The sequence below is a fragment of the Equus caballus genome, chromosome 19 (genome assembly GCF_041296265.1).
Source record: "Equus caballus isolate H_3958 breed thoroughbred chromosome 19, TB-T2T, whole genome shotgun sequence".
Lineage (NCBI taxonomy): Eukaryota > Metazoa > Chordata > Mammalia > Perissodactyla > Equidae > Equus > Equus caballus.
The window spans coordinates 54,916,620-54,941,886 of record NC_091702.1 but is presented as its reverse complement, the minus strand read 5'-3'; the positions used below and the strand labels follow the sequence as shown (position 1 = coordinate 54,941,886).

Genomic DNA, 25,267 nt, shown 5'->3' with positions numbered 1-25,267 from the left:
CAGGGGGAACCACCTAGACCAAGGCCAGATATAGGTTTTAGCTCAATTCCAGAGGGGTCCACAGATGAGGCCAGACTGCCAGGGATGGTTACTATCCCCAAGGGAGCCAAAAAAGACCTAAGTAAGCATTATGCCAACCACTGACGTTACCCGTGAATGTCAGCAAGGCCAGTAATGACCAGGTGGACAAAGGACATCACTTTGGGGCCCAGAAGAGCAGAAGGCACATAGTAGTAAGCACTTAATGAATAAGTACTCTTCTACAGTTTACATCTATTCTTTTCTGACTATTGGCCCTGGTAACTTTGGGCCCAACATCAGCTCCAGAAGCCTAGACTTAAATAGCCTGGTTAACCAGCTCCCATGACTGTGCAAGGCCTAATATAAAAAACGTAGTGTAAATAGGGTTTGGTACTATCCATGGTTTCAGGCATCCACTGGGGGTCTTGAAAGATCCAGTGGGGGTCTTGGAGAAAGAAGTTAGTTCAGGAAAAGTATTGACAGTATTGCACATAATTCTCTATGTTCCAAACATCAAATGATGAATATCAAATATAGTTTAGTGTAATAATCCAGTTTCTGTAGCAATTGGATATGTCTATAAATTAGTCAAGAGTGAGGCTGTATCTCAAAGAATAATTCCACAGCTAAGCACTGGGATGAGCTAGGTGTCCCCATAATTCTTCAGGTTCAGGACAACGATTCAAGAATATGTCTATTCTATGGCTACTTCATGTCAAGTACTGTGCCAGGGGCTAGGCACAGAGGAAGAATAAGACCTGGAGAGAGCTCTCAGTCCACATGGAAGTTCCTTTGAGAGACAGAGGGTGAGAAGGAAGCCCTGGGAGCCTTCCCCTCCTCAGTCAGTTGTCCTCTCCCTCATCCAAATGGAATTGTGACCAAGTATCTTTTCCAAATTTCTTTCTCATTGCTCTGTTTTTCTTGGAGAAAAAGTTTTTGTGTCAGCAGCAGCAGCAGCAGCAACTCTTTCAATGTGTTGAGTACTTTATGCTAATCACTGATCTGGCAGCAGTTTACTAATTCTTTGGTCTGATTATTTATTATTTATAGAGTGTGGTAAGTGCAGATGGCATTCTGCAAAGCACAGAACTCTGAGAATGAAACCCTAGCCTCAAGGCGTTGACTGTCTGATTTAGACATAAACAAAACACTGAATAAACAGTGAGACATCTAGTTGAGTTGATGTGGCTGCAAAGGAGGAAAAACAGGGAGACTAAGAAAAAGAAGTGAGTTTTATGGAGCAATTTGAAGGGGGAAAAAGGAGAGTGAAAAATGTGAGCTATTTCAAGAAGCATACAAGAAAAGTTACCAAACCGAGAGGTCAAAACACAAACAAAAGGAGCATTGAGGAGAGTCTCCCAGGAGAAGAAAGAACTCGATGAGATTCCCTGCTTGCATCTTTTGGTTGGAAAGATGAGAGGCAGGGATGTCCAAGCAAAGAAAACCTTAATGGTCATGGATGAAGGTGACACGGTCATGGACTAGTGATTAATTTCTGGAGAAGAGAAAAAGACAGCAATTGGAAGTGGGAGAAGACTTGGATGAATGAGAAGAAGACTTGAATGAGAAGAGAAGGGAAAAGGAATTGAGAGTTCAGATGGTGACGTTTTATCACGGGTCGAGGGAGCTGGCCGTTTCTGTCAGGTAGGCCATCTGCATCTGACTAACTTTTTAGATTCAGAAATTTCCTCTCACTGCTTCATCCAGAGATGATCATACTCTCAATATCTTACTCAAACTAATAAAATTTACAAAAGGCTCTTATAGAAACAGGAATTTAGATGTTTTTGATTCTGAGTGAATGACATAGGTTGAAAGCAACCAGGTAGAAAAACTAAGCCACGCAAGCAGTAAGCATAAGAAGACTGGAAGAGCTCCATTGACATCAGATAAAGTAGACTTCAAGACAAAGAGTATTTCCAGAGAGGGACATTTCATAGTGATAAAGGACTCTACTCATCAGGAGGACATAAAATAATAAATGCGTATGCACTTAGAGCTTTAAAATACACAAAGCAAAAATGGACGGAATTAAAGGGAGAAATAGACAAGACCAAAGTCACAGTTGAAGATTTAACACCCTTTTCTCAGCAACTGATAGAACTCGACAAAAAAGGAGTAAAGACATCGATGATTTGAACAACACCATTGACCACCTTGACCTAGTTAATTGTTAGAACACTTAACCCAGCATCTACAGAACACACACTCTTTTCTAAACTGGGTGACAGTTTTGACCTCAAAACTTGTACAGGTTACCTGAATAAATTATGCCCACAATGCGGCAGAACATTTCAATGTTATGCAAATCTCAGGTCCCTAAATCCAAATAGATTACAGCTTACCTTACCTTTGTGGCAATCTTTCTGATTTTTAAGTAGTGGTTCTAGGTTCCTTAGTAAGACTTGAGAAATACTCTATGCAACATACTAATTTTCTTTGAGGCAGAATTATTTTCAGAGGCTTATATTGCCAGTGGTAACTTCATCAGTATAAACAGAGAAATTCATTCTCCAGCAGTAGCGTAAAACTTTCTGGATCTAAATCCTAGAAGACCCGGGTTCTCGCCTCTCCCTCTCCCTCCCCAAACACACACACAACTTCCCAGCTGCGCAACTTGGAACATATAACCTCTTTAAGGCTGACTCAGTTTCCTCATCTGCACAACTCTTAGAGCTGTAGTGAGGTTCAACTGAAAGGCTGGATGAAGCATTTTTATGAACCAGGAAGCACTGTACAAGTATCATGGAGCAATATTTTTTGTGTTAATACTGGTCGTTGGGGGACCTGTACTCCTGAGAAAGGGAAACTGGAGCAGGTATCCTGCTTCTGCCTCCAAAGACAAGTGAATCAAGCCTGTGTGAGTAGAAATTGTATGACAGGAGAATAAAGTAAAGGCTGAGGGTTTATTCTGAAGTAAAACCTGTGAGGATCCTAGATTTCACATCTCAGGCGAGGTAGAATGGGCATCTTTTAAAGTTTGCACAAGGAGACCAGGGAAAAGCTTGGGCATAAAAATCAGAGTAAGCCCTTGGAAATTTTGTTGAAGGACATGCTGATGACATTGACCTTGCAGAAGGGTGTGTGGATTTCAGCCTAGGAATGAAGACTGTAGACCTCGTCCCACCACGGAGTTGCTTAGTACCCTTGCCCTAGAGATTTCATTCCTCTAAACCTGTTTCTCCATCTGAAAGCTGAGGGTGATAAGATAGGCCACCCACAATCTCCTGAGGCTTGATTAATGTTTGTGATGCCGTGAGCAATTTGGAAGGATGATGTTTTTAAGAATACAACTTGATTTTTAGAAAAGTGAAAGAAGATGATCAGAAAAGACTTGGAGCATCTCCCTCTACATAGCCTTTTCATGAGATTCCTCTTTTTGTCTTATAAGGAAAGAAAACCAAGTTGAGAGATGACTAATCCTACCGGCCAGCCTCTCCCCTTTATGTTCTCTTGACAAACGCTCTTCTGCTAAAGGAGTGTGTTGGAATGTTGTTGTTCAGATTTCCTCATCCGTATGGATGCATTCTTTCCTGGAAGTATGATAGTGAAAGATAAAGGCTGTGGTTTTGCAAGGAGCTGGCAGTGGGCTCAGCACCTGTATGTTCTCAATTCCTCGCTCTACCTTGGGCCTTGTGGAAATCACACGCAGTTAAACTTCCTTTCCTCACATGTACGAATGGAATAAAAATGCGACCCTATAGGGAGGTCAAGTGAAAATTAATTAGCTGTGTTTTCTTTAAGCTCCTCTCCATTGATATTTCAGCCCTCTCTGCAGTCATTAATTGGCACAACACTTTTAGGCATTACTTCTATCCCGTGACCACAAAATTCTTATGGAAATGAACATGAAAGAATCTGAGAAGTTTTCTAATCCCTGAAGTTTTGGGACTCTGGTGACATTCCCTAAGCTTTACATTTATAAAAGGCACAAGAGACCTTTACCAAATCTATTAGCCACTTTCAATTATGTATTACATTAAGAACACCAAAAATGGGGGCCGGCCCAGTGGCCAAGTGGTTAAGTTCGCGTGCTTGTCTTCAGTGGCCCAGGCTTTTGCCAGTTCGGATCCTGGGTGCGGACATGGCACCGCTTATCAGGCCACGTTGAGGCGACATCCCACATAGCACAACCAGAGGCACTCACAACTAGCATATACAACTATGGACTAGGGGGTTTTGGGGGGAAGAAGAAGAAGAAGAAAAAAAAAAGAAGATTGGCAACAGATATTAGCTCAGGTGCGAACCTTTAAAAAAAAAAGAACACCAAAAATAATTTTTTCTTTCTTTCGTTCTCTTTTGCTTTCTCTCTTTGTTGTTATTTCTCGCTGAATCTCTCTGGGTTTCACTTTCTCATTCTCTCTGTTTCTCTCATTTTCCTAGAATTTAGATAACTTGTGAAAACAAGAGAGTTTAGCTGAGTGTTCTAACAAAGTTAGCCACCTCGCAGCCTTGCTGGGAAATAAAACTCTTTTAAATCCAACTGTCATCAAACTCATTAGCGTCCCCCTCCCCTTGCCTCTTTCGCATTGGGTCACTAACAAGTTACAATGTTTTCTCTTTCCTCTTCTTTCCCCCCTGTTTTGGGGTTTTGTTCTCTTCTTCCTCATCTCTGCGTTGCTTGCTCCGTCTTAGAAGCATGGGTCGCCCCTGCTGCCACCACTGCCATCAGTCCCCGGCAGACAGAAAGGCTAAAATGTCAAAAGATGCATCGGTGGCCTCTGACAAAAGTGCAGATCAGCCCTGAAAGGGAATAAATATGATAGGGGGCACAATAATAACAGTGTGCACTTGTTAACTACAAAAATCCAGCAGGAGCTGGGGGCAGGGAGGGAGGGGACCCTGGAGAATAGAAACTGCCTTGGCAGGGGGCCCTGGGGGCAGGAGTGGAGGGGGGTCCTCCAGCAGCAACCATCAGTTCTATGGGCTGGTTTTGTTTTGTTTTGTGAGGTCTGAACTGAGGCTCAGCTGACGGGGCAGGGGGGTGGAGGGGGTGAATAAGGGATTTTACCCAAACCAGTGACTCTGAATGGAGGTCTTGGGCTCCGTTGAGGGGGCCTCGACAGTGGGAGCTTGAAAAGAGGGTCTTTGGGCTGTTGGGTGGGGGCTGGGGAACATTCTGAGATGGGAGGGGTGGGGGAAGGAGGAGAATAGCATAATAATGGGAAAAAGGAGGCCAGCTTCTGAGCTCTCATTTCTGACAATGAGTCCCATGTGGTTCTCTTTATCTCAGCCATTCAGGAGTCAATAGAGGGAGCTTTTTTATTTTGAACTCTGGGTAGACAGCCACCCCATCCCCCATCTCCGTCTCTCACACACACACACCTACAAGTGCCGGGCATAGAGCAAGACATTAGAAATGTCTGAAAAGTTATTTCCTCAGCACAGGTTTGCTGAATTTTACATCACCTGCCAGAACTGTACATATGGGATGGTCCGTTCACAGCGGCTCCCCACCACTACTCTCCCTGTCTCCTGCCAGCATCCCCACCCTCGGCCTCTGATCCCTCCTTCCTCTGTTGTGCACCCCTGCTCTCCTCCTTCCGTGGACGCCTCGGTCCTTGACTCTTCAGAAAGATGTAAGTCACATGATGACAGGTAAAGCAGAGATCTGTGATAGAGTGATGGTTAATTTCAGCCAAAATAAGCAAAAAAAAAGATTAGAGCAAACCCAAGCCTCAACCCTAGACTGTTTTAGTGTAGAGAAAACAACAAACAGTAAAAGTCGTCTTTATGGTGGGCTTCTATGAAATCTTAAGTCCCCAACTGGCCCAATCTCTTTCAATTTGTTCTACATCTATCACTGAGGCAGCTTCAGTCTCTGAACTTAGCCTGATAGAAAATAACTCGTCTATTTTTCAAACAATATTGTTATGTATTCTCATAGGATATGTGAGTCTGAACAGGTACGACATTTTTAATCAGGGGCAGAAGCTTTTAAAAATATAGCTTCCAGGCTTCACCTCTCCAAGATTCTGATTGAGTACCTCTGAATGGGGCTCAGGGTAGTGTGTGTGTGTGTGTGTGTGTGTGTGTGTGTGTGTGTGTATGTTGGGTCAGAGAAGCATTAGTCAAATAATAGACTCTAGTCCAGTGCCAGGCAATGGTTGATTACTTGAGCCAGGTCCATCTGACCAGGGGAGGGCTCTCAGCTACCAAGCCTGAATTAAAGAAATGGGTTGGAGGAAATTATCATTTTCATTACCGAGCGATGAAGGTAAGAGGAAGGAGTTAGTAATTGAAAATGACAATAAGCAATAACATCAAGCAGTTGCTTAGTGCCACACACTTTTCCTACAAGAATTATTACCCCATTGGAGGGGGAAATGAGACTCAGTTGTCTTAAGCAAGTTGCCCAAGGTCACATAGCTGGTAAGTGGCAGGTCCAGAGTTCCTCCCCAGGCTTGAATGATCTGAACAGCATGCTCTGAAGTCAGGGCAGACCCCAGGAGTGGGGATAGCAGTGAGGGAGCGCTCAAGGAGCAGACCTCCCCACAGCCCATAGGAATGCTCCAAGGGCAGCCGTGCTTTCAGTGGCTGTGAGCTGCGGCGTGGCTCCCGGCTGCTTCCTGCTCATCAAGGACTCCGTGATGTCAGTATTTAACAATATTGTATTGTATATTTGAAAGTTGCTAAGAGAGTAGATCTTAAACGTTCTCATCACAAGGGGCAAAAGAAATTGTAACTATGTGGGGTGATGAATGTTTAATCTTCTGGCAATCATTTTACAATAAATACTTATGTCAAATCATTATGTTGTACACTTTAAACTTATACAGTGTTATATGTCAATTGTATCTCAATATAACAGGGGAGGGGAAACAAATAAATAAATTTTTTTTATAAAAAAAGATGCCAGACTTCTCACCTCTCACAGATCTCATTTCTTCCTCTCAACACAGCTTGCCCTGATGAGCGAAATGCCCTACATGGGGCACAGAAGGAAGATGAGTGTTGCCTTCAAATCTTTCTGAGCAGGGAGGGGAGTGAAGCTTTCAGGGCTCTCTCACATGATAAGAAAGTCACAGTTACCCTTTTCTTGTCTCCATTTCCAATCTCTTGGAGGTGCAGCTATGTGGCTTGGATGTGAATAGAAGAGAAGATGTGAAGAAGGTAGGAGAGAGGACGACTCCTGTTCTGCCACCCTGGCCACTTCTCAACGGCTCTGCTCCAACCAGCTCTTCTTCACCGTCTTTAAAGTCCTGTCTCTACTGCACAATGTGGATGTGCTCAGAGGATGTGAGATGCCTGTGTCCTCTCTCCAACTACACAAAAGCTCCCTGAGGGCAGGAACACTGCCTCATGCCTCTGTGTATCCCCAACATGCCCAAGCCCAGTGCTGAGCACATGGTGCTCAGTACGTTATTGCCCTTTGCTTGATCCCCAACAAGTGCCTTTTAAATTGGGATGCTCAGAGTTGAAATAGTCTCTCAGTTGTTTTTGTTCGCCATTCTTAATCATCTTCCTCTTGTTGATATGCTATGGTGTCTGGATCATCCCACTTGAGTTGTATTAACCCTAGGTGGACTTGATGCCAGCCACCTGGGTGTTGCCCTCAGCACTTGCATCCTGGCGCTCACCTCATGTCCCTCAGTCTCTTGCGCTGGTTCCACATCCCTGAGTCACGACCACTGTCCTTAGGTGTGTGTTTGTGCTTACTTGGTGTATTCATGCTCATCTCAACTGTTGTTTAGCAATGCTCTTTATTCACCTTTTGCCAATTTCCTGATTCAATGGCCTGTCCCAACATTCTCCATTCTTCCACTTCACCTCCAGGCCCAGAGCTTGAAAACTGTCTCACCTGCTTCTTTATTGAGCTGGTGGGACCCCCAGGAGCCTGAGTACTGCATCTCTGCATCCCTCTTCTTCCAGATATGTGGAGGCAGTGGTGTTCTGGGTTGTTTTTGGTGTGGGGGGTTTTCCTTTCTCATTTCCAAGGCTCACCCCTTTCCCAGAGGGCCTGACTCCTTCAGGATTTTAACAACTCAAATTCCCGTCCGTCTGCAGTTTTTAGATACCATCAATTTTTCTCTCATTTTTCCCCCTTAATCAAAAAACAAAGAAAGCTGTGTCGCCACTATAATAAATTGAAAATCAACAAAAGCACTTGCTCTTCCTTTCTCCTTCAGTTTCCATCCTATTTTTTCTTTTGTCTAAGGAAATGTCCACAAATTCTACCTTTGTTGTGACTTGCTCACCCCTCAGTCTCGTCAGTCACCTGGTTTCCACCCCTCCCTCCATGTTGTCCACGCTGGGAAAGGTGCCAGGAGCCTTGAAGAACCTTCCCTTGATCAGATGGTCTGGTTTCTCTGCAGCGTTCAATGCTGTGGCCGCAGCCCCTGGCCTGACGCTCCCTCTTCCCTTCAAGGCTGTCACACTCTGGGTTCCTCTTCCTTCTTACTGCTCTTTCCCCACCCAGGCTGCCCAAAGGGGCACTGCCCAAGGTTCTGTCTCTGCGCGGTTCCCTAGCAGAGTCTTTCACACCCAAGGCTCCAGGCATGACTACCTCTAGGCAGGGTCACACTGTCACACTTCCAGTTGTCTACTGGATTCTTCCAGGTGTCCGTCCTACTATTACTTAAAACTTAAAATATCTCAAATTTAATTTATTTCCCCCCAAACTGTTCATTTTCTATTCTACTAACCTCAAGCCTCAAGGTTACTGCCCACCCATTAACTATAATATCATTAAAGTTTCTGATTCCTTTAGCTCAACCCTCTAGCTCACATATTCAATTCCCTTCACCACAGTCCTAATTCTGTCCCTTATCCCTTGCACTTGGACTATTGAAATTAGTCTATTAAAATACTTCTGTTAAAATGCACTCTTCTACTCAAAACATCCAATGGTCCCCTATTATTATTATTATTATTTACAGAATCAAGTCCAATCTTCTTAGCCTAACATTCAGACCTTTCTTAATCTAATCCCGACTTTGTTTTCCCACCATTTCTCCCTCTACCATGTTTCCGTTAAATAAATAAATCACTCCAGCAAACGGTTCTGCTCATAAGCTCCCAAACACTTATGTTCTCTTGTATGCACACAACTGTTTTGTCCGTCCTGATACACTCATCCATCTTGTTCCCATCTCTCCTCACCTAACCTTTCTTCAAATTCCAATTCAAATCCTGCCTTTCAGAAAACCTTCCTTGACCTTCTCCATCTAAGTTAATGTCTTCTTCCCATAAAAACGCCGTTTAATTCCCGTAAACTCCTGGCAGTTTGTGAAATTATGTAAAATTACAGTTTACGTTTTAATTTAATGCTTAATTTTCCTTATGTTATCTTCCTGACCAGATTGTTTGCTCCATTTGGATCGGGACCCCCAACTGGCGCCTAGCTCAGACTTAGTAAATGCTGGCTGTTGTCTTCTGAGTTTCCGTGGATTTATAAATACAAGTTACCACAGTAAATCGAGTCGTCAGCCTCTGTGTTTGTGACAGCAGACACCTAGAGTAGGAGCAACTGTGTGCAGTGGGGGATTCTGTTGTACCTCTTCCCAAACACAATCTTATTTATTGGCTGCCCATGGAACTGTGTGTACCTCTTTTTTTTTTTTTTTTTTTTTTTTTTTGCCTCTTCAGCAGATAGGAAAGAAGCAAGGTAGACAGCTAGTCATATTCTCTTCCAAATAACCTCACTTATCATACAATGGCTAATTTCTTTCTTCACACTAAAGTAACTCCACTGTTAAAAGCAAAAAAAAAAAAAAAAATTAAATTTTGTAATAGAATCTGATTCAAATGTATAGAAAAAAATGAAATTTACACTGGGCAAACAACTTTAGCATATCTAAATTATGAGTTAATTGACTATTTCCAAGTACCTCCTACACTCACTTACCAAAAAGGAAAGATATGAGATTCTAGATATAAATGTCTTTTTTTCTTATCTTAGGGATCAAAATCTTTATTAATGAGACTTTTGCTTCTTTAATTCAGGTTAGCGTGGATCCCTCTTCACAAAGCTCTCTCCAGTTCTCGCCGTGATGGTGAAATAGTGTCTTGCGACTCATTGTCCGTGGACCAGCAACAGCGCCATCACCTGGGAGCTTGTTAGAAACGCAGAATCTCAGGACGCTCCTCAGAATCAGCATTTTCATGAGACCGTTAGGTGATTCACTTCACATTAAAGTTTGAAAAGCACTGAAATAAAACAGATTTGGGAACCAGACAGCGCTGGAAATCCATCTCAGGTGGCATGAATGTGAAGCTTGACGATTCTGCACGAATCTTAAAGCAATATGTGCACAGTGATGGGTGATGATATAAGATACCTGCATTTTGTGGACCAGAGTCCTGCTCTGAGCAGTGTCCACCCAATAATAATGCCCAAGACTATACAAGCCCTGAAAGAGAGGCCTGCAGCCTAACTCTCGGCTCAGGAAATCCCTCCAAGGTGTGCACTCCACCCTCTGGCCCTCACTTGTTTCTGTCCTGTTGCCCTCTTCCTGGGCCTTCCCCTCACCCTTCTAGAGATGGCTGCATTAGGCAGGCTGGACTGTCTTCCTCCAGTCATTCACTCCTCTCAACACCCCACACCAGGCCAGGCCCCTGGAGAGGAAGGGACTGGAACCACGTATAACCCAGGCGTGTTGCCCCAGAGAGTGTTTTCCTCTAGTGGTCATCTTCTGCCATCTTTACTCTGTCATGTTCCTCAAAGCCATGTGGAGAAATGGAAGCACTTTAAGCCTTGTAGTTGTTATTTCCTATCGGGATCTGTTCTTTTCCTACAAGGCTTTTCCTAAGTATATCTTCATTTTGAACAGTAAGAAAAAATTGCTACTCATATAAAAGAGCAAAGACAGCAGATAAAGAACAGGCAAACCATTTTGGTGTGAACTGGGTTCTCCTTAACCCTGAGAACCACCAATGGCATTAGTTTCTTTATTCAGGCATCCATTTGCAACAAATATTATTGAGTTTCTACTTGTGCCAGGTGCTATTCTATGGAGTACAGCTATGTTGGTGAACAAGACAAAGTCTTTTGTCCTGTTATGATAAACATTTGGCGTGGGGAAGGAAGGAGAGAGAGAGAGAGAGAGAACGAAAACAAATAAAACAAAATCCCTGGCCTCAAGTCTGCAGAGTAAGTGGAATAGTCTAGGCACAGATAGGAGGAAGAAGAGGACTCGATGCGGGAAAGTAGAGGAGAGGAAGGCAAGAGGTAGAGAAAGAAGTCAGAAGGACATGGGAATCGTATGGGATGCCAACAACAAGCCACTGCCCCAGCCCCAGCCAGCACCGTGCAGTGGGCTTCCTCCCCAGGGCCTGCGGCCAAAGAGAGAGGGCATTTGTTCTTTGGAGGGAAGAGAGCTCCAGAAGGAAAATACGCTAATAAGCCAGAGGCGAAAAAGGCACTTAGTAACAAGAAACCTTCTGAGGAGAGGAAGTGAGGAATCAGATTAGAGCAAAGATAGAAGTTGGAATTTTAAAGCTCTGTAATTGGCAGAGGTTACAAGGCCACTTCAGAGGCTCCTGCTCTCAGAGTTCTCACAGTCCTGTGCGATAGTCACACAAACACGTCGGTGTGTGAATGTAGGAGCGTATGTGTATATGATGTGTGCTGGGATGGTGGGGGGCGCGGCGCTAGGGCAGAGGGAAAGAAAGAAGGGAAGGCCATTAAAAGCCTTGCTGAGAAAGGTATTTCTTGTGCACAAAAAAGAATCAGGCCCCTCGCTCCCTACTGAGCCCATTTCTCCTGCCTTTGCCCGAGCTGTCAGGCATGAATCCCTGTAGCATTCCGTAACTAATTGACAGTAATGGGGGCCATTGGGAGCCTAAGAATACATGGCATTGCCCGGCATGCACTGGGAGGAGGGGAGGGCTGCCTCGGGGGCAGCTGTGGGGAAAATAAAAGCTGTCTTGTAAACTTTTTTTTTCTAATAGAAGGTAGGAGGTAGAAAGTAGGGAAGAGCAGATTTAGGCAAACTTCTGCTTTAGCCTAAAAATAAAAAATTGGAAATCGCATATCTTATCCTGAGCTAATGTCCCAGGATACTAAGTTTGCCACAGAGAAGAAACAGATGGAATTTCAATTAACCCCAGGGCCCCCTGTGAAATCTATATTGTACCCTCTGGATTTACAACATATTGTAATATATGACTGCAGGCTCCAGAGATTCCATCGCAAATCAACCCTCTTTATTCCAGGGGTTCAGAAAACAGCTACAAAGGCCCACTTAAGAATCAAAAGTGGCCAACTTTTTACAACTTCATCCTCAGACTTGAAATCAGGTTTTTAATTTTACAACAGATCTTATTTATTGAGCAGGCTCATGCTTTTTTAGGAGGGAACGTTTATTTTTTCCCTTCTATTAATGATGATGTTTGTGTGCTAAAATTGTTTAGCCCAAATAGAAAAATTGGAAAAAATACACCATTTTCACACCTTGAAGCGTGATTCACCACAGACCTACAGTAAATTATCTTCCAAGGGTTTCTTATAATTTAAAAATTCATACCTTTGTATGAATGTAGTCATTAATGGTAAAAATACTTGAAAATAAAAGCAGTTACCTCTGCTATGAATATCACATGAAGCTGTAAAAGTTGACATAACTTTTAAGAATTCCAAGTTGTTTTTCAAAACCAGAATTGTTTATCAGGTACCTATAAACTTATTGCTTCGACTTTTCTTTTCTGTTATTACTAGCCTTGCCTTTCTGCGTGTGTTCTTCAGTTCAAAAACGATATTTGCATAAACATTCAACTTTCACACACAAAAAAAGTTTAAAATTAATTTTGGCTTTGTGATATTTGGCCTAAATTCTCTGTACATTTTTCTTAGCAGACTTCTTTTCCCTAAAGTTGCGCCTCACCTCACGTGGCTCATGAACTTCTGCAGAGATGAATTTTCTCCATGCCGTAGCTCTGACTCTACTCTCTGGGTTACTGTTCGCTTGTCCAGCACCATTTAACAGGAGATTTGCCTCTGGAATATTCCTGAGGAATATCTCTAGGAAATCGGATAAGCAGAGTTCCTGTACTTTGAGAAAAAGTCGCTGTGGGGAACTGAAGTGTCTTTTTAAAGAAGAGCGAGGGTTAGAATATGATGTGAAGGGTCTCCCTTGCTAAGGTCACCATGAGGAACCGAGGACCAGGACAACCCATTAGACTCACAGAGGTTGAGAGCTGGAGGAATAGAAAGAGATGTCATTCAGCAGCTACGATAGTGTGTGTCCCCACTTTTCAGTTTCCTGGAGGGGAATAAGCAGAATTCAATGAGGCCATCGTGGGGATGTTCCCCTCTGAATAGTCAGGATGGCGGATTCTCCAGCCAACTCTTCCTTTCCCCCACAGAGCGCACGGTCTTGGAGGAGTACATCAGGGAATGCTTCTCTCTCACGCATCTTCCAGCATGTGGCCAGACCAGCAGGGGCCATTATATGGCAAGGACATCCATTCAAATCAAGCTGAGAGCCTTAGTGTGACTCAAGGACTCTTGTCGGGGCCCCAGGGAAACTCAAGGATCTGAACAACTCACTCTTCAGCAGATTCGGACATTGGCTCCAATGTTGGAAGAAGGTTTTTCTAATGGAACAAGCCCCTATTTCTAGTGACATTGGTTTATCTCCTTAAACCAGTCTTTCATCAGGAAAAAAATATGGTGTTTTTAAAGAGGTCGAACATTTGCCTGTTTTGGACATCTTAATATCAGGCAATCAAAGGTCATTTTAGTGTAATTATTAAGGTTTATTTCCTCATCCGAACAAAAACATGGATTTGTTATTAAACCCAGACCAACATTCATTTAACCTGTCTCTTTTCCATCTTAGTTATCATTTATTTTGGAAAGAGCAAATATGTGGTTACTTAAAAATAATATACCAACCAAATGTTAAGAGGGACTGGGTTTTTGTTTGCTTTCTTAACCTTTTGCGTGTATTTATCACATATGAAGAATGAAAGTCAATCCTGTAGTACTTACTATGTGCCACTGTTCTAAGTGCTTTACATGTGTCAATTATCTAATCATCACAATACTCTATGAGGTATTATTAGCCTCCTTTTCCAAAGAGAGAATATTAACGACATAAACAGGGTTCTGAGTCCATGGTCGTTTCTCAGCCTTCGGAGGTTATGGCCGGGCCTCAGCTTCCTGATGACCGGTTCATTTGCAGAGTTGACAGTGACTTGTTTTAACACATAGTTGGTATGGTTCTTCCTCTTCCTGTTTCCTCCCTCTGACTTCTCCACATCTGCCCTGAGAACTGCGCCACTTACAACAGCTTACTTGAGACTCCCTTAGTTATTACGTTTGGTAACTTTACTTTCCTATTCCTGCTTTTATTTTTATCCTGTTAATTTCGTATTCCAACTCCACCAGGAGTTAAGGCAAGACAAAAGGAGCAGGAAAGGACAACAGAAGAGGTGCTCTGAAATCGCCTGGTTTAAAGCTTCATACTCAGAGAACGTGGGGAAAGTATACTGAATAACTCAATTGAAACAAATAGATAGTTGGTGAAATGTTTTGCTATTACTTTACTTTCTCCTTGTTTTTTTTTTTTTTTCTCAATTGGTTTTACTATTTTATCATATTGTCTCCTGAAGACTCAAACCATGACTGTTTTTAATCACTTTGCTGGACCACGGAAAGTGTGTACAGTAGACCAAACAAGTTTTCTATTAGATTTTACACATTGGTTTTTCCCAAAAGTCGTCACTGACAAGGCCTTCCCACAAGTATCTATTCCCTTCTTTGAACTCTCTTGGCACTCACACACACAGCCAGTATCTCACCACCAAGCCCCTGTTTATTATCTTGGCTCGGAATTGTTCTCTATTCATTTAATTTACATACATCTTGGCTTCAGAACCAGGTTCCCAAAAAAGGGCTATTCTTTTTCTTTGCAGATTCTGCAGAGCCTGATTTTGTAGGCCAGATGAATTAATTTGTAGAGCTGAATCAGGGAGAGCGCTCTATGTAAATGGCATATATCCCTGAAGTCTTATTGCTGAGCACAAGAGCACTGGATTGATGGGGACAGGGCCACAGAGATGAAGTGTCACAGCGAGGGTAGGAGGAAAGTTGGTCTACCTTGGGCCAGACTTGCACGTGGGGGAAGATAATCCTAGGTGAGGACAGGAGCCAGGGTGGCTGCAAAGATGAGAGCCAGAGTCCAGCTTGAGCCCTCTGTGGTTGTGAGACCACAGGAGGAAGACTGTCCAGAATTTTGGAAGATTCTAAAGTTACAGACCAGAAGTAAGATTGGGTTTTCTCTAAACAAAAAAAGAGACATTCTCTGTGACATTTGTGGAGAAGAGTCCAGGAGAAACATCTACACTGAGAATGGAAAGCAAACCCCTAAGACACTAGAGGTGAAGATGTTCAAAGACAAGCATTGATGTGGCTGAGTGACTTGCCAGGAATCTTTGATTGGACCATTCTCACAACACTGAGCCCAGAATCTCATTTTTGTGGTTCAACAGCTCTCCATCCATTCTCTGCAGATGGCCCTCCTCACCGTCAGCGTGTGTTTTGACCATTCGTTCTTCAGTCTTTGGAAGCTCTGAGAAGTATTGTTTAAGGAGGATGGATTTCTGCTGTGAGAGCAGAGTCGCACCATGTGGACTCCCGAGCTTGGGAGAGGGCACCGTTGCAATGATGGCTACTCAGCGTTACCCAGTAACCAAGTGTTACTATTTCAGGCTCTATCTTTTCCTACCTATTAGCAAGCTGTTTTTATGTCTCCAGAAATCATTTCTTCCTGTCATTTAAGAACAATAAAATAGGTTAGCATTTGTGTAGGATCTTTCCAACAAGCAGCTTATAGTCAATAGTGACAAAAGGGCTCTCTCTCTCTTTTTTAATTAATAGACTTTATCTTCAGAGCAGTTTTAAGTTTGCAGGAAATTGAACAGAAAGTACAGAGAGTTCCCATACACTCCCTTACCTCCTTCCTCCACAGTTTCCGCTCTTATTAACATCTTGCATTGGTGTTGGTACATTTCTTACAACCTATGAGCTAATACGAATACATTATTATTAACTAAAGTCCATAGTTTACATTAGGGTCCACTCATCACCTCCTCCCGCTCCCTCCTCTCTAGCCCCTGGCACTCACTGATTTTTTACTATCTCCATAGTTTTGGCTTGTCCAGAATGTCACGTAGTTGGAATCATACAGATTGGCTTATAGTTGGACTCATTCAGATTGACTTCTTTCACTTAGTAATAAGCATTTAAGATGCCTCTGTATCTTTTTGTGGCTTGGTAGTTCATTTCTTTTTATCGCTAAGTAATATTCTATTGTCTGGATGTACTACAGTTTATTTATCCACTCACCTGCTGAAGGACATCTTGGTTGCTTCCAAGTTTTGGTGGTTATGAATAAAGCTGCTATAAACATCTGCGCGCCATTTTCCCTCATTTTGAAGTCGAGTGACAGAAGCAAGCCTCCCAGAATTCCGTATCCCCACACTTCCCCATCCAGCTTATTGACTGGCTGGTTCCCAGGCTCTGGCTCCTCACACCTCACTGATTCCTCATGACTATTCTTGGTCCTCCTCCAAGCTTAACATAGCAGAGCTTAGGGTTATAGTTACTTCCAAATTACCTGCTGTCTGACCTAAGGTCAGGGCAAGGAGAGCTCTAAGATATCACCATTGTGGAGGAGAGGCGGTCTCAGCTGACCCAGACAGGCCCGATCCCACCAGGGCCTCTGGTCCATGGAACCTGGACTTCTGTTTTAGGAGTCACTTGGAGATGCCATTTCCAGCCACATGCCACAAACAGACAGTTTTCATCTTCTGACGCCAATCCCCAGCTAGCTAGATACTATACTTACATCCACCCTTAACAGCTTTCCACGTGGGTGACCGTGCTTCAGCCTCAGGGAAATAGTCATCAAGTTCTTTGTTTCACTTAAAAAGAGAGGTTCTTGTTAACTGGAACTATCCACTTCCAATCTCCTCCACTGGGTCCTTCTCTAAGTGAGTTTGCTGTCCTCTTGACTTCAGCATACATTAAAATGCATTTGGGTTTTTTTTTCTATGAATGTGGGGTCTTCCCCCAGCTAAGTCGCAGAGATGGTCTGTCTCCTCAGGCTCCACTCTCTTCCTTCCTTGACCCTGGGGGCTCCTGGACGCCTGCAGCTCACCCTCAGTCCTCACCAGGCCCCCTCACAACCTGCTCCCAGTCCTTCTAGTCACCCCATCTGCACCAAACAGTAAAGGGCTCAAAACAGCTTGAGCATTTCCTTCTGCAGTTGCATTTCAAAAAGGGATTTTGAGGCTCAGCCAGGAGAAGAGAAGACACATGAAGTTTCGAGACCCCCCAACCTCACCTCGAGGCGTGGCAGTCTGGCTCTCCTGAGATGGTGAGAAGGGAGCTTCCAAACCCCTTAAAGCTTCCTCTCCAGGTTGCGTCATCACTTAGAGCTGCTGAGCATCTACTGGAAGCGTTCTCATCCCCTACCTCACCTCTCAAACATTCTCTGAAGAGGGTCTGGTTCCCGGTTTTCTCATGGGCGTTCTTCCAGAGGTCACCCTCCACTCCTTCAGAGCTCTGCCCCCGGAAGGGCTCCTGGTTGGGGGATGAGAGCTCCATGGTTGGCGTCAACAAAGCGGGCTTCTTCCGCCTGGCCCAAGCAACCTCTCCCTGCTTGGTCTGACTTTCTGTGCAATGTGGCCAACAGCACTTAATATGAGACAACCCATAAAACTGGACAGTAACACTCAGAGGAGAGGAGACAACACCGTCCAAGGACAGCAAAAGGAGCACAGAAGGAAGTGGGCTTCTGAGACAGCAGTGGAGGGAGGAGAAGTAGCAGGGCAGGGATGCGATCTTGGCAGTCCTGAGGTGGAGGGGCCGAGGAAAGGGAAGAAGCAGTGGGGGGAGCTGAGCCGGATGGCTTAGTGAGGCAGTGTGCTGTGTCCCAGGCTCTCCAGGATACAGGAGTAAAGCCCAGCTGCCCTCAAGCCCTGGTTTGGCAATGAACAACAGTTCTCCACTTGTCACTCAAATAGCAGCACTGGGTTTGGGTTGGAGAAAGCCATGGATTATCTTACTCCCAGGAAACTCTCGATGCCGCCTGGTTTCATCAGCAGAATAAGCAAGGAAGTAGGTGCTAATGTTTTCCGGGTACCAGCCATGTTTGCCGAGCCGCACTTCCAGGGGATTTACATACATTCCCTTCTCTAGGCAGTTCTCTCCATCTTAAATAGGAGTCAGTGAAAGCAAGAAAGCTGAAGTGACTTGCACAAGGACACATGACTCATCATTTTCAGAGTCTTGGTCCAACTGTTTCTAAGGCCTGTTCCCATGCTGTCTAGGTGGTTGGAACTCAGCTCCCCTACTCCCCGTCTCCAGACCCTCCTCCCCCTAAGAAAATGGTCCTCCCCTAGGTAGAAGGAGCTTGAAATTTTACAATTAGAGATTTATTCCTTTATCTAAACACTTTATTCTTTGGTAAATTTCTGCTGAGAGGAATAAGCCGTTAAAAAGTTTATCATTAATGTATTGCTTACTGAGAACATATTTATGAGAGAGTTTCCTGCAGGGAAATTTTGATTGTGTGCATGTGCGGTGGGGTCCAGTGACAAAAGGGACAAAATGAGACTAACACACAAGAGAGAGGCAGAGACAAATGACACCTTTGCTTACTCCTCAGATATTTGTGGGCGCCATGCGACCTGGGAGAAGCCCCTCCCTCCTTGCTTCTCTCCCTATCCGGGGGAACAGGAGGGGAACTGGCTCGTTACACCCCAAAGCATCAGGGAGTAAGAGGGGGCCAGAGAGGAGAATGCTGGGAATAGCAGAGATGGGGGGGGGGTCGAGGTGGGGTGGGGACAAAGAGGGAAGTAACTTTTTAAATAAAAAATGATAAGTGATGAATAGAATGGCTAATCCTGGGGAGCCCTGAGAATGTCGGACCGCCAAGCAAGGGCCTCTCTTTTTTTTCACTTTCCTTTTTCTTTTCTTTTAATTTTCTTTTCTTTAATTTCGCTGCAGCACGTATAATCAATTACAGCCTGAATCGGGATAAAGGGAGGGGAAGCACTTTAATTCATAAATCAATTTTATACGGTCATCAGTCAGGTTGTGAATGCAAATACCTCTGTCGGTTTAGGTTATTCAGAATTAATTGACTCCCACCGGGCTGGGCTGCAGATGGAGAGGGGCTTTCTCACAAAGTCTCCTTGGGCCTGGCATGGGGGCCCGCTGCATCCCCCCTTCCCGCTCGGCCCTCGGCCACCCCCCTCCGCTCCGTTACCCTCAGGGCCCCAAACATGGAGAGGACGGGGGCGGGCAGCCAGCAAAGAAGCCTGGTGGATAAGAGCCCAGGAAGATTGTTTGAAGAAGGAAGGGGATACAGAGAGAGATGAAAGTCCCCCAAACAAACGCTCTTCAGCCCAGGCCCTGCAGAGACACCTTTATGTGATTAGAGATGCTTAGCCTTCAAGGGTGTGCTATTAAGTTCTCTTGAGCTTCTTAAATAAGAAAGAAAAAAGAAAACAAACAAAAAAGCCAGAGCCCTGGGCTGAAGCTGAAGGGATACCATTCAGAAACCACCGGTCGCAGGGGTTTGTGTGGCCGCCAGATTTCAGCAGCGAGAGCAGCCCAGGACAGAAGGCCAAGCGCCAGCAGGGCCCAGCAGAAGTGAGCGCAAGGCCCTGCACAGGGCACCTGAGGCTGGGGCCATGGAGACGGCCCTGGGCTGTGGCCCTGCAGCCCAGGATGGGAGGGAATGAATCATGGCATCGGGAGGGCTGATGGCAGCCGTCCTCACTCGCTGGGCAGCACTGTTCTCTGAGGAGCGTCTTCGGCCACAGGCGTTCCTTCTAATTTGGAAAAGACACCCCTCCATGCACCCATACGCTCAGCATATCCTGTCTTCTGTTTTTCTGCTTTTTACCCTCAGCTAGATATACCCCTAATTGTGTTGCTCCAAATCAGACCACCTCCATGGTTTTCAACACTGGCTCCCCACGTTAGAATCACCCAGGGAGTATTTTGTTTGGGTTTTTTTTGTTTGTTAATGCCAATGTCCGGGTCCGCTCCTAAAAATTCTGCCTGCATTGGTCTTGAGTGGAGCCTATGGAACTGGTGTTTTTTAATAGAGCTGCACGTCAGTCCACCGTGCGGGTAAGGTTGGAGCTACCCAGGTGTCTGGAAAGCTCCCAGTCCCCGCCCCCTCCTCGCAACCTGGATTGTTTCTCAGTGTCAGGCATTAGAATTGCGTGGCCAGAAAAAAAAAACGGTAAGAAAGAAAGAACAAAATAAAATTTGAGATTATATATTTGCAGACTCCCTGGTCCCCCCCAGACACTGAATAGGAGAATCTCCGGAAAAATCTGTAACTTACACAAACTCCCAGTGAGTGTGGAACCCCTGCTGAGGCAGAGCACCATGTGTTTGAGCTGTCTTCACTTCAAATCCAATCCTGGCCTGCTCGGTAGGTGTGCATCACATTTTGCCTCGACATAACAGTTACATGTTTGTGGTTTTTGCTGGAGAGCTCTCCTGAGAGACCAAAACCCCAATCTAGAAGCAAAAGGAAGGCAATTGTTGGATAGGATGGTCTTAAAGTTTGCATGTTCCAAACCATGGATTCTTAATCTATATTGAGCCTCTAAAAAATCAGCTGCAAAATCCTTATGTATTTTTAACCAGAACTAACTAATCAGCCCTTGATTTTTATACAGTTGTTTGTATGCAAATGAACCATATTTATTTATTTAAAAGGCTAAGAGGAATTCTTGGAAATGGTCCATTAGTCATTCATTTGTATTACCGTATGTTATTGGAGGCAATGAAACTGGCCTTCTGTAAAAATTTCAATACTTCAGCCTTCTTTCCCAAGTCAGACTAGACTTCCTTTCCAAAAAGTCTGAAGGTCTTAATGGAGATTAAATGTGTGCTTTCTCCTGCTGTACTCAGCCAGCAGCAAAGAGAAAATTGGGGAGGGGGAGGTTTGGAATGAAAGGGCACCTTGTCTGCAAAGCCCCATGTTCCTAAGGTAGAGACGTCCATGTGCGGAAAAAAACCCTTAGGCCATTAAGGCAGGATGGCAGGGTGATTAAATACACAAGCTTCAGAGTTGGTCCTGCCCAGCTCTAAAACTCAGCTCCACCTCTTACATTGGGTAAGAGCTATAACCTCTCTGTGCCTCAGTTTCTTCCTCTTTAAAATGGGAATATTAAGAGTAGCTAGCTCATAGGATTGTTGTGAGGATTAAATGAGATAAAGCATTTAAAAAGCTAGGCAGAAAGCAAGCTCAGAACGTGGCAGGACTTACTTTGAGAGAAACCATGGATGAGTGGTTCCTGGTGAGTGGATCAGTGGGCCAGTTGGTCTGATTTGGCCCCCCAGTAGCATCAGCATCACCTGGGAACTTGTTAGAAACACAAAATCTCAGGCCCCACCCCAGGAGGACTGAACAGAAACTCTCTGGGTGGCACTGAGCACCCCGTGTTTTAACAAGCCCTCCAGGGGATTCTGAACAGCCTAGAGTTTGGAGAACCACAGTATAGGCTAAGGGCTAGAGACTGGACACTTAGCAAGTAATTAGAAGCTTCTCCAGGTGAAGCAGTTTGTGGTACAAAAAGAGGTTGGACTCAGCTGTCTATACAGGAAAAGGAGACAAGGATGTCTCATACTATTGGGAGTTTGGGATTGGGAGGAAAGCCAATTAGAGGGACTGCAGCCTGGAGTGTCCAACCAAAGGATGGGCATCTCACCAGGGACCATCACACCTGTTCAACAGCATTGTTTGCAACACCCTGCCACAGACAGCATCTCATAGACCCCTCAACCTCAGACCACCTTCTCTCCTCCACACCCCCAGTCCCTCCCCAGATTCCAAGGCCCAGGGGTCCCTCTGGCCCCATTTCTCCCTGGGACCTCAGTAGACTGCACTGCCCCGCTCTGTCGGCAAAGGAGAACAGCAGAGAAGTCTGAGGCTCCTGCTGTAGACTTGCGCTAAGGGGGAAGCCCTGCCAGGCAAGGGTCATAGAAGACCCATCTCTACCATATGGCTTTGACCAGGGTATCTTCTCCCTGGTTCTGTCCTTCTCCCATAAGAATGTTCCCAAAGAGCCAGAAGGTGGAGATGGGGGAAAGGCAGCCTGGAGAGGTGGGAACAAAAGAATTTGGAAGCCATCTGTATAACGGTAATTTTGTTTAAGGTATCCAAAATCAAAAAGAGGAAAGAGAAATCCGGTGGCTTTGAAGAGAAACAATATAGTCAGATCTACAACAGGCTAAAGAAAGAAGAGGAGGAGCTCCAGAGGGTGGCTAAAGTGCTCTATTAAAGATCTCTACTTCCCTTCTACAAGCAATAATTGAGCACCTACTGTGTGCCAGGCACTCTGCTAGACTCTGAGAAACAGAAATGCATAAGACACAATTCCTGCCCTCAAGGAGCCTTTAGAGAAAGATAGAAGAAAATGGAAAAATTTTGCATGTTTCTCCCAAAGCCATGTCTGAAGAAAGAAAGAGAACAAGGCAACTCCCAAAGCTTCTTTAAACATTTGGCTCAAATTTGAGATTTGGAGTTCAGCAAACAGTCGTCATGCAAATTATCCTCCCCCAATCCCCCTCCTTTCCAGGCACATAAGGACATGTGCATGCATGCATGTGCACACCCACGCACACATGCACACACACACGCACGCACACACACGCATGCACACGCGCGCTCTTCAGCAGCAATCAAATTGTGTCCCTACCCAGCTGGCCGGTGAAGGACAGGCCTAGCTGCTGCTGGCCCTGCCACCGTACTTCACTCTTGATCAGAAAAGCATTAGAAGTTCATTAAAGAAAGAGATCCTAGTAGTTTCTGGTATATAAGCCAATCCCAACCTAACCTCCCTTCGGTGAGGTAAGGAGAAAGGAATCTGACAAACACAGATTTAATTTCCTGTGAAATGCACAGGGGTTTAGAAACTAAGAGGGAAGCGGGATTTGGACAAGTACATTTTGAGTTTGTTCACACAAGACACATAAAACCCTTTTGTTGTGTTTATCAAGCCCCAGACCCCTTGACTCGCACGTGGGTTCTCTGTCTAAGCTCAGCCCTCATGGCCCCTCTTTGGACGGCCTCTCCGTGAGGGAGAGAAGTCAAAGCAATGTTGTTGGTGTGATGGCTGGGACTTAGGTCACATGGTTCCCAAGAAATCTGGCCCAGTGTTCACTTTCCCAGGTCCCTGGCCCCCTTTCACACTTTCTCTAACTGTGAGCCAGGCAACTGTTAGGCTGGGGCACACAGGACCTGTAAAAGGGGCGCCTTTGTTACTCTTCAGGCGTCAGGCTCCCAGGTGCTCCTGAGAGCTGCTCACTGGCCACTGAAGGAAGGAATGCGCTTTCCTTCCCCCTCCGGCCTCTGCTGACATTTATTCCTCAACTCCTTTCCAAACAGCCAAATGAATTTTTCAGAAAGACCACAGCTGGCGTGTCAGGGTCCAGGTAACAATATTAAAATAACCGAGAGAGGAAAAACCCCAGAACCCCTGGGTGTCGTTTTCCCAAAGTTTTCTTCTGGGCCTCCTGATGTGCTCAGGGTTAGTCTGTTTCCCGTTTGTCATCGTCCTTGGCTGTTTTCCTCTACCACTCCTTTTTTTCTCTATATTGCTCCCCAAAGCATAAGCTATGTGTCTATGATCCTGAACAAAGTTGATTCCAAAAGTTTTTCTTTTTTTTTTTTTTTGAGAAGGTTCCTTAGACAAAACACAACCCTGGCTGCAGCTGGAGGCTGCTGGGACTTCTCTGCCTTGTTTTAATGCATGGCCTCTTTCATGAAACCCCCGGGGAGTCCACTGGCGTGGGGGTGGAGGAGAAAGAGGAGGAGGGGGAAGAGAGGCGTGAACCTTTACACCCAAAGTGGGACTTCAGAAGAATTTACAGCCGCCTTTTCTGAAGATCGTTAAGATTTTATTGCCTTAGTACCAGCAGTTACAATGCTCCATGGAGCACAGAGCTGAGCCCGGGCCAAGGCGCCTCTGCTCCCTTGGAAAGAGGCCACCTCCACTGCAAGTTCACCTCAGGAAGAGGGAGGGAGCTGGCTTAGGGGGCGGGGGGTCAGAGGAAAGATAGAAACCCAGAAAGTAAGGAAGGCAGCAGAAAGTCACTGGGGCTCCACAGTCAAAGAGGGCTAGCTTCGGGTGACTTTCCACCATTTACTGGCTTATGATATTAAACAAGTGATTGAACGGCTCCCAGGCTGGGGGTTCCTCTCTGTAACCTAGAGATCATCACAGCATATACCTATTGGATTGTGGTGAAGCTTAAATCAGATCAATCCTGTAAGAGTGTAGTTCAGTGTCTGGTTCACAGAAAGAGCTGAATAGATCTTCTTTTATATTGAGATAGTTATAAATACTGGCATTGCAGGAAGGCGAGACCACTGAGTCCGCATTTTCTCAAAATGTGAGTGCGTATGGAGAAGAGACATTCTTTCTTTCTTACCTCTGACAGTCCCTTCTGTGGCAACTCTCGCCCCCGAACCTGCTGGGTACCTTGGGCGTGGGGGGAAGACTGGTGAAAAGGAAGAAAAGTGAAAGAAAAAAGAGATGACAAAAGCAAAGGAGATGTATAGGGTTAAATAATTGGAAAAAGGCATGCAAAAAAACTAAGTGAAAGAAAAGAAGATGGAAATTGTCAGAGATGGAAAGAAGGTTTGCAGCTGGACAGGGACTGTGCAGGCAGTGTGGACGGGAGGCGGAGGAGTCTGGAAACGTGCAGGGTCTGGTGTGCTGGCCAAAGTCTCCCTGGGGAGGTATTGACTCCTAAACGCCCTGAGCCTGTGGGTCTTTAAAAGGAACCCAGGCCGCAGAACAAACCTTCCTGCAGAAGATACTACCCCTCTGTAGGCTTTCTGTCAATTGCAGTTGCTCCCTCACAGCCCTCCCCGGGGCATCGATAAAGGGCCCTCCTCTGTCTGCCAGTCTCACGCCTGCAGACTTTAACCCCAAAAGAGACTTCGCCCCCTAAGATAGTGTTTGACATTTTGTGCTGTGGGTGCCTTTGCTGCAAAGCATAGAGTTAAATTATCCCATGCCAGGAGCTTCGTCAGGGCTCAAATAAGTGTTTGTTGAATGACCAAATGAATCAGTAATGTTGTATATTTGATTCAGACCTACTTACAAGCTGGTCAACAAGACTGCCAATGGCTACGGGGTTTCTTCCTGGGGGGACAAAATGCTCTGGAATTAGATAGTGGTGACGGTTGTATAGACTTGTGAATGTACCAAAACCCACTGAATTGTACACTTTAAAATGGTGAATTTTATGGTATATGAA

At 45.0% G+C, this 25,267-nt stretch overlaps 1 long non-coding RNA gene across 4 annotated transcripts; it reads left to right on the top strand.

Annotated features, from left to right (window-relative positions):
* Positions 1-1,111: 1,111 nt before the first annotated feature.
* LOC138919261 (uncharacterized) lies at positions 1,112-10,196 on the top strand. Of its 4 annotated transcripts, none has more exons than XR_011429289.1 (3): positions 1,112-1,665; positions 5,410-5,600; positions 7,093-10,196. It is a non-coding gene; the product is annotated as an uncharacterized lncRNA (long non-coding RNA). The 4 variants fall into 4 exon arrangements; XR_011429291.1 differs by having other exon boundaries at positions 7,087-10,196; XR_011429290.1 differs by having other exon boundaries at positions 5,405-5,600.
* Positions 10,197-25,267: the final 15,071 nt, after the last annotated feature.